The 12,954-nt window shown below is 37.7% G+C and overlaps 4 pseudogenes; all 4 read left to right on the top strand.

Moving 5' to 3' along the window:
• Positions 1 to 1,114: 1,114 nt before the first annotated feature.
• Positions 1,115 to 1,559, top strand: LOC110148859 (ATP synthase subunit g, mitochondrial pseudogene; annotated as a pseudogene).
• Positions 1,560 to 3,566: 2,007 nt separating this feature from the next.
• Positions 3,567 to 4,768, top strand: LOC139035031 (heterogeneous nuclear ribonucleoprotein A1-like; annotated as a pseudogene).
• Positions 4,769 to 5,149: 381 nt separating this feature from the next.
• LOC110148855 (phosphatidylinositol-glycan biosynthesis class W protein-like) lies at positions 5,150 to 7,787 on the top strand (annotated as a pseudogene).
• Positions 7,788 to 11,103: 3,316 nt separating this feature from the next.
• Positions 11,104 to 12,954, top strand: LOC110148860 (deoxycytidylate deaminase pseudogene; annotated as a pseudogene).

The raw sequence follows: 12,954 nt of genomic DNA, 5'->3' as shown, positions 1-12,954 counted from the left end.
CAGATAGCAGTGGAGATATAATTATACAACTCTTTGCTTTATATTTATTTCCAAGAATGTGAAATCTCTTTCCAATATGTGACTATTAAAAAGGTGATTATTCATATAATCACTATGTGAATCATTTTCATATATCACTATGTAGCAAGTTAATTTTAGCCTAAGGAAGCAATTTTTAATATTGACTTCAATTCTGGTTAGCCTTCTTCCCAGTGCCAGAGCTGTCCAGGTCTAATCTCTTTGATCTTACCAATACACCAATACTGAGCTCACATGCCACAACTACTAAAGCCCTCATGCTCTGGAGCCCTGGGACCTGGTGGGAGTCAGATTTCAGTTTCATAATTTTGAATCCATGGTAGAGAGCCCTTTTTTCTAGGCACCTAGTATATCCTCTAGTCTCATGTATTCTCTAGACTAGGTCCACAATCACTGTCCTTTACCCAGCAAAACAGGAAGGGTAAGCCAGGGAGAAGTGTTAGTCTAAGTAAATTATCACTACATTTGAGAATCTTCAAGACTGCAGTCTCTCCAACATGTTCCCACTATTGTTAATCTTCCATCTATCTCAGTCTTGACAGGCTTTCTTCTCCAATGCTGCCTCCAGAAACTGCCATTTCTTGATAGTTATGGATAAAGAGCTCTTCTCTCTGAAAATCAGTCCATCTGGGGTTTTCTTATACCCACCTCTCTTCAATAGTTTCATAAATAAGTACACGTTTTATAATATCTAATTTTTTGTGTGTTACCATGTGAACAAAGATTTTCTACACCCTCTCATATCCTAGTCATAAAATTGTTTATTGTATTTAAATTGTAACCAAATAGTGAAGGAAATTATAGTTTCTTTATGTATAACTTATCTGGTTCTTTCCATAATTATCTCCTCCTGGGTGAAAGGAAAAGAAAGAAGAGAGAATGTAGTTCTGTTAAAATATGTGGGATCAAAAATTCCATTTTTCTGTCATAAGCCTAAGAGAGCCTATGATAAAAATATAAACCAGATGGGATATATCCTCTAGGTCTAGGAGTCACAAAAGTTAAAATATGTCAGCTTCCGGGCGGGTGACATTCAGCCGGCCAGTCGGGGCGACGGGCTCTCCATCCTCGTTCCATGGCCGTTTGTCCGAACCTCGCGGAGAAGGCCCCGGCGCTGGTCAACGCTGCTGTGACTTACTCGAAGCCTTGATTGGCCACGTTTTGGTACTATGCAAAGGTTGAGCTGGTTCCTCCAATCCCTGCTGAGATCCCTACAGCAATTGAGAGCTCGAAAAAAATTTTCAACAGTGCTAAAACCGGTAGCTTCAAACAGCTCACTGTTAAGGAAGCTCTACTGAATGGTTTGGTGGCCACTGAGGTGTGGATGTGGTTTTATGTTGGCGAGATCATAGGCAAGCGCGGCATCATTGGCTATGATGTTTGAAGACCAATTTTTAACATGTGATTATATTTGCTTTATTATTCAAGTGTTCTTGGACCATGTGTGAGCAGACTGCTATTTGAATAAAATAAGACAATGTGTCAGAATCAGTGTTTTCTCTATCAAACACTACATGGAGGGTCACAATTTCTGTTGATAGTAAGTTGGATTGCCTTTTGCTTTAATATATTAATACAGCTCTAAATGCACGCTTTTGCTTAGCCTGCAATTGGAAAAGATATATATGAGTATACAACCTGGTACCTGTATAAATGAGGTTAACTTTATTTTGAAGACTTGAAACAAATGATCTTTAAGCTTTATTTCTAGAAAAGCTGGGGAAAAGTCTTTGAGAAAATGAGAACTTGCTCCAGTAGGAGAAATAATAATACCATGTGCCAAGTATGATACAGTTAAATCATGTAGCATTAAGAATACAATTTGGACTGTTTTTCTTTGCAAAAATCAGAGAAAGATCCCTTTGACAATATCTTTTTGTCAGTTTGAATATAGCCTCCCAAAAGAACAGCATGATGATAATCTGTGTATCTTTGTAACATCTTTAACATTAGGACGGAGTGAATGAGAGCGATAACATATTTTTCATCTGATTTTGATATTTGTTATATTATTGATCTGTCCAGTTTTTAAGGACCTATCTTGGCAAAAATAAAATATCCTATAGATATTTAACAGGGTTATGATTTAGCATTGTCCTTGGGTCTAAATAATATATTATGTCCTGAAATAAATACAAGTGATTGGTATCAGTAAAAAAAAAAAATATGTCTAACTCGTCTCCTTCAAATGGAAACAAACAAAATGTGTAGAAAATGAAAAAATAAGCAAAAGACCACCAAAATTTTTAAAACAAATATTAACAGGGCCGAAGGGAAAATAGACAGCAATACAATAGTAGTAGGGAAAATTAGGTACTAGGAAGAAGCAAATAAATTTCCAGAAACATCCAACCTACCAAGACTGAATCATAAAAAATAGAAAATCTGAACAGACCAATAACAACTGAGACTGAATCGGTAATCAAGAACCTCCACCAAAAAAAAAAAAAAAAAAACCCTCTGATAAATTCTACCAAAGATTTACAAAAGAATTAATACTAATTTTCTCCAACTCTTCTCAAGGATTGAAGAGGGGACACTTCCAAGCTCATTTTATGAAGCAACATTACTCTGACACCAAAGGCAGACAAGGACACTACAAGAAAAGAAAGCTGCAGGCCAATATCTCTTATGAACATGGATACAAAATTCCTCAACAAAATAAGAACAAACAAAGTTCAATAGTGTGTTAAATTAATACTACACAGGGCTTCCCTGGTGACTCAGTGCTAAAGAATCTGCCTGCCAGTGCAGGAGAGGTGAGCTTGATCCCTGGTCCCAGAAGATCCCACATGTAGGCCTATACACCACAACTATTGAGCCTGTGTTCTAAGACCGGCAAGCTGCAACTACTGAGCTCACATTTTGCAACTACTGAGCTCACATGTTCCAACTACTGGAGCCCTCACACTCTGGAGCCCATGCCCCACAACAAGAGAAGTCATTGCAATAAAAAGCTGGGGCACCAAAATGAAGAGTGGCCCCCCACTAGCCAGTACTAGAGAAAAGCCCAAGCAGGAACAAAGACCCAACACAGCCAAAAATAAATAAATAAATAAAAATTTTTTAAAGAATATTACACTATGATCAAGTGGGATTTACTCCTGGAACACAAAGATGGCTCAACATACACAAATCAATAAATGTGATATACAACATTAACAAAATTAAAAATTGGAAATTGTATGATCATCTTAATAGATTCCGAAAAGACCTTTGACAAAATTCAACAACCTTTCATGATAAGGAAAAAACTCAATAAATTAGATAAAGATGGAATATACTTCAACATAGTAAAGGCAGTATATTATAAATCAACAGCTAAAATCATGCTCAATGTTGAAAAACTGAAAGCTTTTCCTCTGTGATTAGATACAAGACAAAGATATATACTATCGCCATTTTAAGTCAACATAGTACCTGAAGTTTTCTAGCCAGAGCACTTAGATAAGGAAAATTTTAAATTAGAAAAGAAGTAGCCTTTCTGCCCGTGGACGCCACCGAGAAAGCATCGTTGAAGACTTCCCCGCCTCCACTGCTGTCATGTCTAGATCAGAGTCTCCCAAAGAGCCCGAACAGCTGCGGAAGCTCTTCATCGGAGGATTGAGCTTTGAAACAACTGATGAGAGTCTGAGGAGCCATTTTGAGCAATGGGGAACGCTCCCAGACTGTGTGGTAATGAGGTAATCACCAAGGCACTCCAAAACACCAAGCGAGGTGGATGCGGCCGTGAATGCAAGGCCACACAAAGTGGACGGAAGAGCTGTGGAACCAAAGAGGGCCGTGTCAAGAGAAGATTCTCAAAGACCTGGTGCCCACTTAACTGTGAAAAAGATTTTTGTTGGTGGCATTAAAGAAGACACTGAAGAACATCACCTGAGAGATTATTTTGAACAGTATGGAAAAATTGCAGTAATTGAAATCATGACTGACCAAGGCAGTGGCAAAAAGAGAGGCTTTGCTTTTGTAACCTTTGATGACCATGACTCTGTAGACAAGATTGTCATTCAGAAATACCACAGTGTGAATGGCCACAACTGTGAAGTGAGAAAAGCCCTGTCTAAGCAAGAGATGGCTAGTGCTTCATCCAGCCAGAGAGGTCGAAGTGGTTCTGGAAACTTTGGTGGCGGTCGTGGAGGTGGTTTTGGTGGGAATGACAACTTTGGTCGTGGAGGAAACTTCAGTGGTCGAGGTGGCTTTGGTGGCAGCCGTGGTGGTGGTGGATATGGTGGCAGTGGGGATGGATATAATGGATTTGATAATGACCGAAGCAATTTTGGAGGTGACAGAAGCTACAATGATTTTGGCAACTACAACAATCAATCTTCAAATTTTGGACCCATGAAAGGAGGAAACTTCGGAGGCAGAAGTTCTGGCCCCTATGGTGGTGGAGGCCAATACTTTGTCAAACCACGAAACCAAGGTGGCTATGGTGATTCCAGCAGTAGCAATAGCTATGGCAGTGGCAGAAGGTTTTAATTACTGCCAGGAAACAAAGCTTAGCAGGAGAGGAGAGCCAGAGAAGGTACAGGGAAGCTACAGGTTACAACAGAGTTGTGAACTCAGCCACGCACAGTGGTGGCAGGGCCTAGCTGCTGCAAAGAAGACATGTTTTAGACAATACTCATGTGTATGGGCAAAAAACTCGAGGACTGTACTTGTGACTAATTGTATAACAGGTTATTTTAGTTTCTGTTCTGTGGAAAGTGTAAAGCATTCCAACAAAGGGTTTTAATGTAGATTTTTTTTTTTTGCACCCATGCTGTTGATTGCTAAATGTAATAGTCTGATCATGATGCTGAATAAATGTCTTTAAAAAAAAAAAAGAAAGAAAGAAAAGAAGTAAAACTGTCTCTATTTGCAGATGACAATCTAATAAATAGAAAACCCTAAAAACTCAACCAAAAAACTGGAACTAATAAACAAATTTAGTAAAATTGAAAGATGCAAAAATCAATATACAAAATATCAGTTGCATTTCCAAATGTTAACAATCAACTCTTGGAAAAAGAAATTAAGAAAACAATCCCATTTACAATAACATTAAAAAGAATAAAATACTTGGGAATAAATTTAACCAAGGACGTAAAAGATCACTATATTCAGATCCATGAGACACTTGAGCCATGAACTGACACTCTGTCTTAAGTGGCCAGAACCGGCAGCTCCTCCCCTGGGGCAGAGCACGTATTCAGCACAGGGCATCCCTGTCACATCAGGGACATCAGGATCCAGAATTGGAGGCTCTCTGGTGGACAAAATATTTTGAAAGCCAGGAGAAGAAGAAAAATTCTCAAAAGCAGATGAAGGAAGCTTTTGTCAGTGACCACAATAGAACAAGCATACTGGAAATCATTGAGGGCTTAGGCTTTCCTACTCTCCTTCTCCTGGGCAGAGGGATCCTGATCATTTTCTCACAGCACTTATCTTTTTCTTCACCCACCTGGAGAACTTGATTCTTCATTGACTTTGCTTTTTTGATAGTTTCCCTGGTAACCATTTTGACCATTTTCTCTACATTTGTTCTCCTTGAGCATCTTGTAATTATCTTTGGGGCCGGGCTGATCTATAAAATATACTGCAAGAGAATTTGGTATGTCAGAATGCCTATCTGGAAAATTCTTGAAAAATTCTTGAAAGTCAGTCTGGAATCAGAATACATTCCAGGCATCTCTTGTTTCCATGTAATTGACAGTGCATTTACTGCTCTTGCCATTTTGACTGTAGACTTCCCATGTTTTCCTAGAAGACTTCCTAAAATCAGGCTCTATGGGATAGGAGCAGTGGATTTTGGAATAGGGGAATTTCTTTTGAGGACTGCAACGATTTCTCCAAATATTAGAAGAAAATATACAAAGGGTCCAGATTTTATTTTACAAAGTCACTGTACTCTGGCCATTAGTCTTCCTAGGAATGGGATGATTAATTACTATAAGATCTGTAGGAACCTCAGGAACATTTAACTGAGTATGGAGTTCAGTGGAACATTTCCTTTACCTTGATAGTTGTGAAATTGATAGCATCACTGCTTTTGATTATTTTCCCCCTAAATAAACCCTCAATTGTGGCCATCAGCTTTACTGTGTTATACCAACTAGCCATGATTTTACCCCATTGAAGAGATTAATTTTGTATGGCACTGATAACAGTGGCACAGAGGTTGGTTTACTAAATGCCAACAGAGGAAAAAATTACCTCTACCTTGCAGTATATCACAGTACTCATGGCTAGTGTTCAAACAGGGTCATATGAACTTAAAAAAAGAAATCACTTATCAAAGATTGGATAAAAGTAACATAATCTGCTGACAGCTATTGGCCTCTTCATGTCACTTTACATAGTTCAGGTAAATGTAGAAATAGCATCTTAAAGAATGGACAGCTGAGCCTTTGGTATTTGGGTAATTGCTTCTTACCTGATCCTCCTTAGTAGTTTAATACTGGGTGAAATAATTTTGAGTTTTTCCAGATTTCTAATTAAGGGCACAGTATTACTATGTTCTTGGAAACTTATTCCATCACATGCTGCAAATAAAAAGCATTCAGAATATCTACTTTCTGAAGCTGAAAGAAAACCCACTCTGTTTAATCACAGCAATGAACAGAAACAAATTAATTTTTTCTTTCTGTCAAATGTAACAATGACAAAATCAACCTGTTAGTACATACATTACACAGAAGTACATTGTGGGCTTTATTTGTGCTCAACCTCTGTATGTTTATCAACCACTTAATTATATATGTTATTGATATTTATCCTGACAATCTTAATTCCAGCTTATGCTTCTTCCAGCCAGCATTTCTCACAATATACTCTGCATATAAGTTAAATAAGCAGGGTGACAATATACAGCCTTGACGTACTGCTTTTCCTATTTGGAACCAGTCTGTTGTTCCATGTCATCAATAACCTCAGATATGCAGATGACACCACCCTTATGGCAGAGAGTGAAGAAGAACTAAAAAGCCTCTTGATGAAAATGAAAGAGCAGAATGAAAAAGTTGGCTTAAAGCTCAACATTCAGAAAACTAAGATCATGGCATCTGGTCCCATCACTTCATGGAAAATAGATGGGGAGACAGTGGAAACTGTGTCAGACTTTATTTTGAGGGGCTCCAAAATCACTGCAGATGGTGATTGTAGCCATGAAATTAAAAGACGCTTACTCCTTGGAAGGAAAGTTACGACCAACCTAGATAGCATATTGAAAATCAGAGACATTACTTTGCCAACAAAGGTCCGTCTGGTCAAGGTTATGGTTTTTCCAGTGGTCATGTATGGATGTGAGGGTTGGACTGTGAAGAAAGCTGAGTGCCAAAAAATTGATGCTTTTGAACTGTGATGTTGGAGAAGACTCTTGAGAGCCCCTTGGACAGCAAGGAGATCCAACCAGTCCATCCTGAAGGAGATCAGTCCTGGGTGTTCATTGGAAGGACTGATGTTGAAGCTGAAACTCCAATACTTTGGCCACCTCATGGGAAGAGTTGACTCATTGGAAAAGACCCTGATGCTGGGAGGGATTGGGGGCAGGAGCAGAAGGGGACAACAGAGGATGAGATGGCTGGATGGCATCACCGACTTGATGGGCATGAGTTTGAGTAAACTCCAGGAGTTGGGATGGACAGGGAGGCCTGGCATGCTGCGATTCATGGGGTCACAAAGAGTCGGACACAACTGAGTGACTGAACTGAACTGACTGAAGTATATATGTACTACACTTGCAAGATAAGACTATAAGATCTTGGTGATCAATAGGGGTAGGATATGTTTTGAGCAATATTATTTTAATGAGGAAGATAAAATATAAAATGTGAAGAAAATAGGACTTTTGGCAACCCAATGTTAACTACAATTTATTATAAAGTTGTTTCATTACTGCTCTAACAGTAATGATGCTTAATATTTTAAATGTATCTCAACACTATGTAAAACAAACCAATACAGAAGATACAAAGCTTTGTGACTTGTTATAATATATAAATTCCAATATTTTTAAGAAACTGTTGTGTTTATAGTTGTGACACTAGAAGATTAAAGGAGTGGGGAGGAGGATTTTTACTTTCCATCTTATATTACCTACTATGAGTCTGTATTTTTATTGTATGAATCACTTTTATAATATTTACATTAAAAAAATCTCAATTGTGGAGTTGTGAAAAAATTATAAGACATTGGTAAAAGGGGTTGAAGACAAAAATAAATGGGATGATAATCCATATTCATAGATTGGAAGAATTAATAATGTTAAAATATCCATGCTATCCAAAATAATCAATAGATCCTGTGAAATCCCTATCAAAATTTCACTGGAATTTTCATAGGAATACAACAAACAATCCTAAAATTTATATAAAGCCACAAAACACTTTGAGTAGTCAAAGCAAACGAGAAAAAACAAAGCTGGAGCCATCACTCTTCCTGATTTTGAACTACATTACAAAGTTTCAGTAATCAAAACAATGTGGCATTGGCATAAAAATAGACACATAGATCAATGGAGTAAAATAGGAATCCCAGAGTAATCTCATGCATGTATGGTTAATTAATTTTTGATGAAGGCACCAAGAATATACAATGGGGAAAGGATAGTCTCTTCAATAAATGGTGCTGGGACATCTACAAGCAAAAGAGTGAAACTAGGTTTCTATATTATACTGCACATAAAAACCAACTCAAAATCGATTAAAGATTTGGATATAAGACCTAAAACTATTAAAACCCCAAAATAAAACAGAGATGAGCTCCTTAACATTGGTATTGGCAATAATTTCTTTTAATATATTGCTGGTAAAAATATCAATAACTTCAGATATGTGAATGATATCACTCTAATGGCAGAAAGCGAGGAGGACATAAAGAGCCTCTTGATGAGGGTGAAAGAGGAGAGTGAAAAAACTGGCTAAAAACTCAGCATTCAAAAACTAAGATCATGGCATCTGGTACCATCACTTCATGGCAGATAGATGGGGAAAAAGTGGAAGCAGTGACAGATTTGATCTTCTTGGGCTCCAAATCACTTGCAGATAGTGACTACAGCCAAGAATTAAAAAGACTCTTGCTCCTTGAAAGGAAAGCTATGACAAATCTAGAGAGTGTATTAAAAAGCAGAGACATCACTTTGCCAACAAAGGTCCATATTGTCAAAGCTATGGTTTTTCCAGTAGTCATGTGAGAGTTGGACCATTAAGAAGGCTGAGCACTGAAGAATTGATGTCTTTGAATTGTGGTGCTGGAGAAGACTCTTGAGAGTCCCTTGGACAGCAAGGAGATCAAACCAGTCAATTCTAAAGGAAATTCATCTGGTATATTCATTGGGAGGACGGATGCTGAAGCTAAAGCTCCAGAACTTTGGCCACCTAATGTGAAGAGCTAACTCACTGAACAAGATTCTGATGCTGGGAAAGATTGAAAACAAAAGGAGAAGAGGGCAGCAGAGGATGAGGTAGCATAACCAACTCAATGATCTGAGCAAACTCTGAGAGATAGTAAAGGACAGGGAAACCTGGTATACTGTAGCTCACGGGGTTGCAAAGAGTTGGACACAATTTAGTCACTGAACAACACCAATGGTACCAAAAGCAAAGGCAATAAAAGCAAAAATAAACAGCAGGGACTACATCAACTAAAAAGTTGCTAAGTAGCAAATGAAACCATCAACTAAATGAAAATACAGCTTATAGAATGGGAGAAAATATTTGCAAAGGACATATTTAATAAGAAGTTACTATCAAAAATATACAAAGAACTCATACAACTCATAAGCAAAAATAATAATCAATTAAAAATAGGCAAAGAATCTGAATATACATTTTTCCAAAGAAAACATGTATTTTAAAAGCTCCTCAACTTGACTTATATCAAGAAAATGAAAATCTAAATTTTGTTTGACCACAGGGCCTGCAGTAATCTTAAACCCATGAAAGCACGTGTTCTGATTTGTAGCCCATAGAGTCACATGCAAATCCCTGATATGACTTCTCCAGCAATGCCTGGGATCAGCAATTCTCTTTGCTTGCTTCCCAGTGCCTTCCTCTTTGTTGTTGTTCAGTCACTCAGTCATGTCTAACTCTTTACCACCCTGTGGATGACAGAATGCCAGGCTTCCCTGTCCTTCAAAGTTTGCTCAAACTCATGTGCATTGAGTCGGTGATGCCATTCAACCATCTCATCCTCTGTCACCCGCTCCTCCTACCACCTTCAATCTTTCCCAGCATCAGGGTCTTTTCGAGTGAGTCGACTCTTTGCATCAGGTGACCAAAATATTTGAGATTCAACTTCAGCATCAGTCCTTCCAATGAATATTCAAGGTTGATTTCCTTTAAGATTGACTGGTTTGATCTCCTTGCAATCCAAGGGACTTTCAAGAGTCTTTTCCAACACCACAATTAGAAAGTATCAATTCTTCGGCATTCAGACTTTTTTATTGTCCAGCTTTCACATCCATACATGACTACTGGAAAAACCTTCCTCTAGTTTTCCCCTTAAGGTGACCCTGGAGGCGATTTCCAGACGCCCAATCCTTTGGTTCTAATTGACCAGTCAGCCTTAACCTGGAACCCCAAAGCATGCCACTCAAAGACCCTAATAAAGGCATGTACCCCACATCTGTCTCTCTGTCTGCACTCTACCTTGACCTCCTGATGTGGTCCCTCTTAGGGATTAGGCTTGCCAAATACCTCCAGGACCTGTGAGTAGTAAACCTCTATTTCAATTTCTCTCCTGGTCTGATGTTGAGCTTCAGCTCACCTTATGCTCCACTTAACAAGGGCAAACTTTAAAAAATCATAACAAAACACATATAATGAAACATATTCAGCCTTTAAAAAGAAGGAAATCCTTCCATTTGTGACAACATAGGTTAGCACAGAGAGCATCATGCTAAATAAGCCAGACAAAAATCAGACAAATACTGAATGGTATCACTCGTATGTGGAATGTTTTTTTTTTTTTTTTTAAGTCAAGTTCAAAAAAAATAAAAAATAAATTTTTAAAGGCAAGTTCATAGCAAAAGTTATTAGCAAGAGAGTATAAAATAGTGGTTACCAGTAAATAGGGGATGGGGGAATGAAAAGTTGGTAAAAGGGTACAACCTTTGAGTTATAAGATAAATAAAGTCTAAGGATCTAAGGCAGTGTATCAACTAGAGTTGATAATACTGTATTGCATAATTGAAATTTGCTAAGATAGTAGAACTTAGCTCTCTTACATAAAAAGATCAAAATGTGAGGTGATGTACATGTAAATCAACTCAGTTGTGGGAAGACTTTCACAATATGTATGTACATCAAATCATCATGTTTTATACTTTAAATATATTATAATTTTGTCAAACAAAGCTCAATGAACCTGAGAAAAGTTATTTGTGCCTGTATAAAATTCTACATCTAACAGTATAGAAACATGTATATTATCTAGGGTGAAACAGATCACCAGCCCAGGTTGGATGCATGAGACAAGTGCTTGGACCTGGTGCACTGGGAAGACCCAGAGGGATCAGGTGGAGAGAGAGGTGGGAGGGGGTGTCGGGATGGGGAACACATGTAACTCCATGGCTGATTCATGTCAATGTATGACAAAAACCACTACAATATTGTAAAGTAATTAGCCTCCAACTAATAAAAATAAATGAAAAAAAAAAGAATTTGACTGTTAAAAATGCAATGCAATTTATCTCAATCTTTTTGTGTTCATAAATATATGGACAATAAATTTTGAGGTTTTTTTTTTTCAAAAAACAAAAAATTCTACATCTAAAAATTAGGAAGTACATGGGCTTCTCAAGCATACAAGAATCAAATATATAAACGGCTATGTTCTAAGGCATAAATTCCCAATACTTTTCAATGAACAGGTAACTTGTAAACTCTGTTCACATTCTCTGATCATAGCATCACTAACCTAAAAGTTAATAACAAAAAAGTAAGTGCTTAAATTTCCATATACTTGGTTTACAAACCTACTTCTAGGGAATTTATTAATCAAAAGAGAAAATATGCTGAAAATTTTTAAATACTAGAAATACTACACATCAAAACCTGTGAGATGTACAGTTTTACTGTCCAGTTTCTGAGGGTAGACTCTGTGTAAATTAGATTAATATTTTTCTTTTGTTGCTCAAGTCTTTTATATCTATGTTGATTTTTTTGGCTACTGTATTTACTAATAATTGTGAGAGTTGTATTGAAACCTCCCTTGAAAGTCCATCAACTTTTGAGTAAAGTGGAATTTCAAGAGAAATCTGTAGGCTTTAAAATGTTTGTATTGGAACAAGGAAACACTGAAATGTGAGCTAAATGACTTGTTTAAGCCATTGCCAATTGCCTGGGCGTGCTTTGGTTGTGGTAACAGAACCGGAAGATTTTCAGGTCCTGGAAAGGAGGATGAGTGGGGGTCAGCCATGAGAACCCAGCTTGAGTGAAATTTCCTGAAAAAAGGGAGTGACTATGTATAATGGTCTGAGTTTTGGATGGCAATGGCCTTCTTACTGTCAGCACGGAAAAGCAAAGATCTGAATTCCCAAGTCAGAGCCTGAATCCCAAAGGCAGAAAACAAGATCGTAGGGATTAGGTACAATAGCAATGGCCTGCTACCTTGGAGAGTAATCTGGGTACCAAATATCTTTACCTGTGCCATGATGAACTGAATGTCATCACAAACAAAAATTTGGCTGATATGAAAGGCTGTACTGCATGTTGCCTTGTTCCCATGTAATGAATGCATAAGCTTGTCATCAAGGCCAGTATAAAGAAAGTTATTTCCACGTCTGATAAATACAATGATAGTGATAAAACAACAGCTGTAAGGCTCATATTTAATATGGTTAGGCTCACATTCAGGAAATTCACACTGAAGCACAACAAGAGTGTTACTGGCTTTAATTCAATTAACAGCAGATGGAGCCAGAAGTTTCTGTGA

Source organism: Odocoileus virginianus, chromosome 5, assembly GCF_023699985.2.
Source record: "Odocoileus virginianus isolate 20LAN1187 ecotype Illinois chromosome 5, Ovbor_1.2, whole genome shotgun sequence".
NCBI classification, from domain to species: Eukaryota; Metazoa; Chordata; class Mammalia; order Artiodactyla; family Cervidae; genus Odocoileus; species Odocoileus virginianus.
The sequence above is the reverse complement of the archived record's forward strand: the minus strand, read 5'-3'. Positions and strand labels throughout refer to the sequence as shown.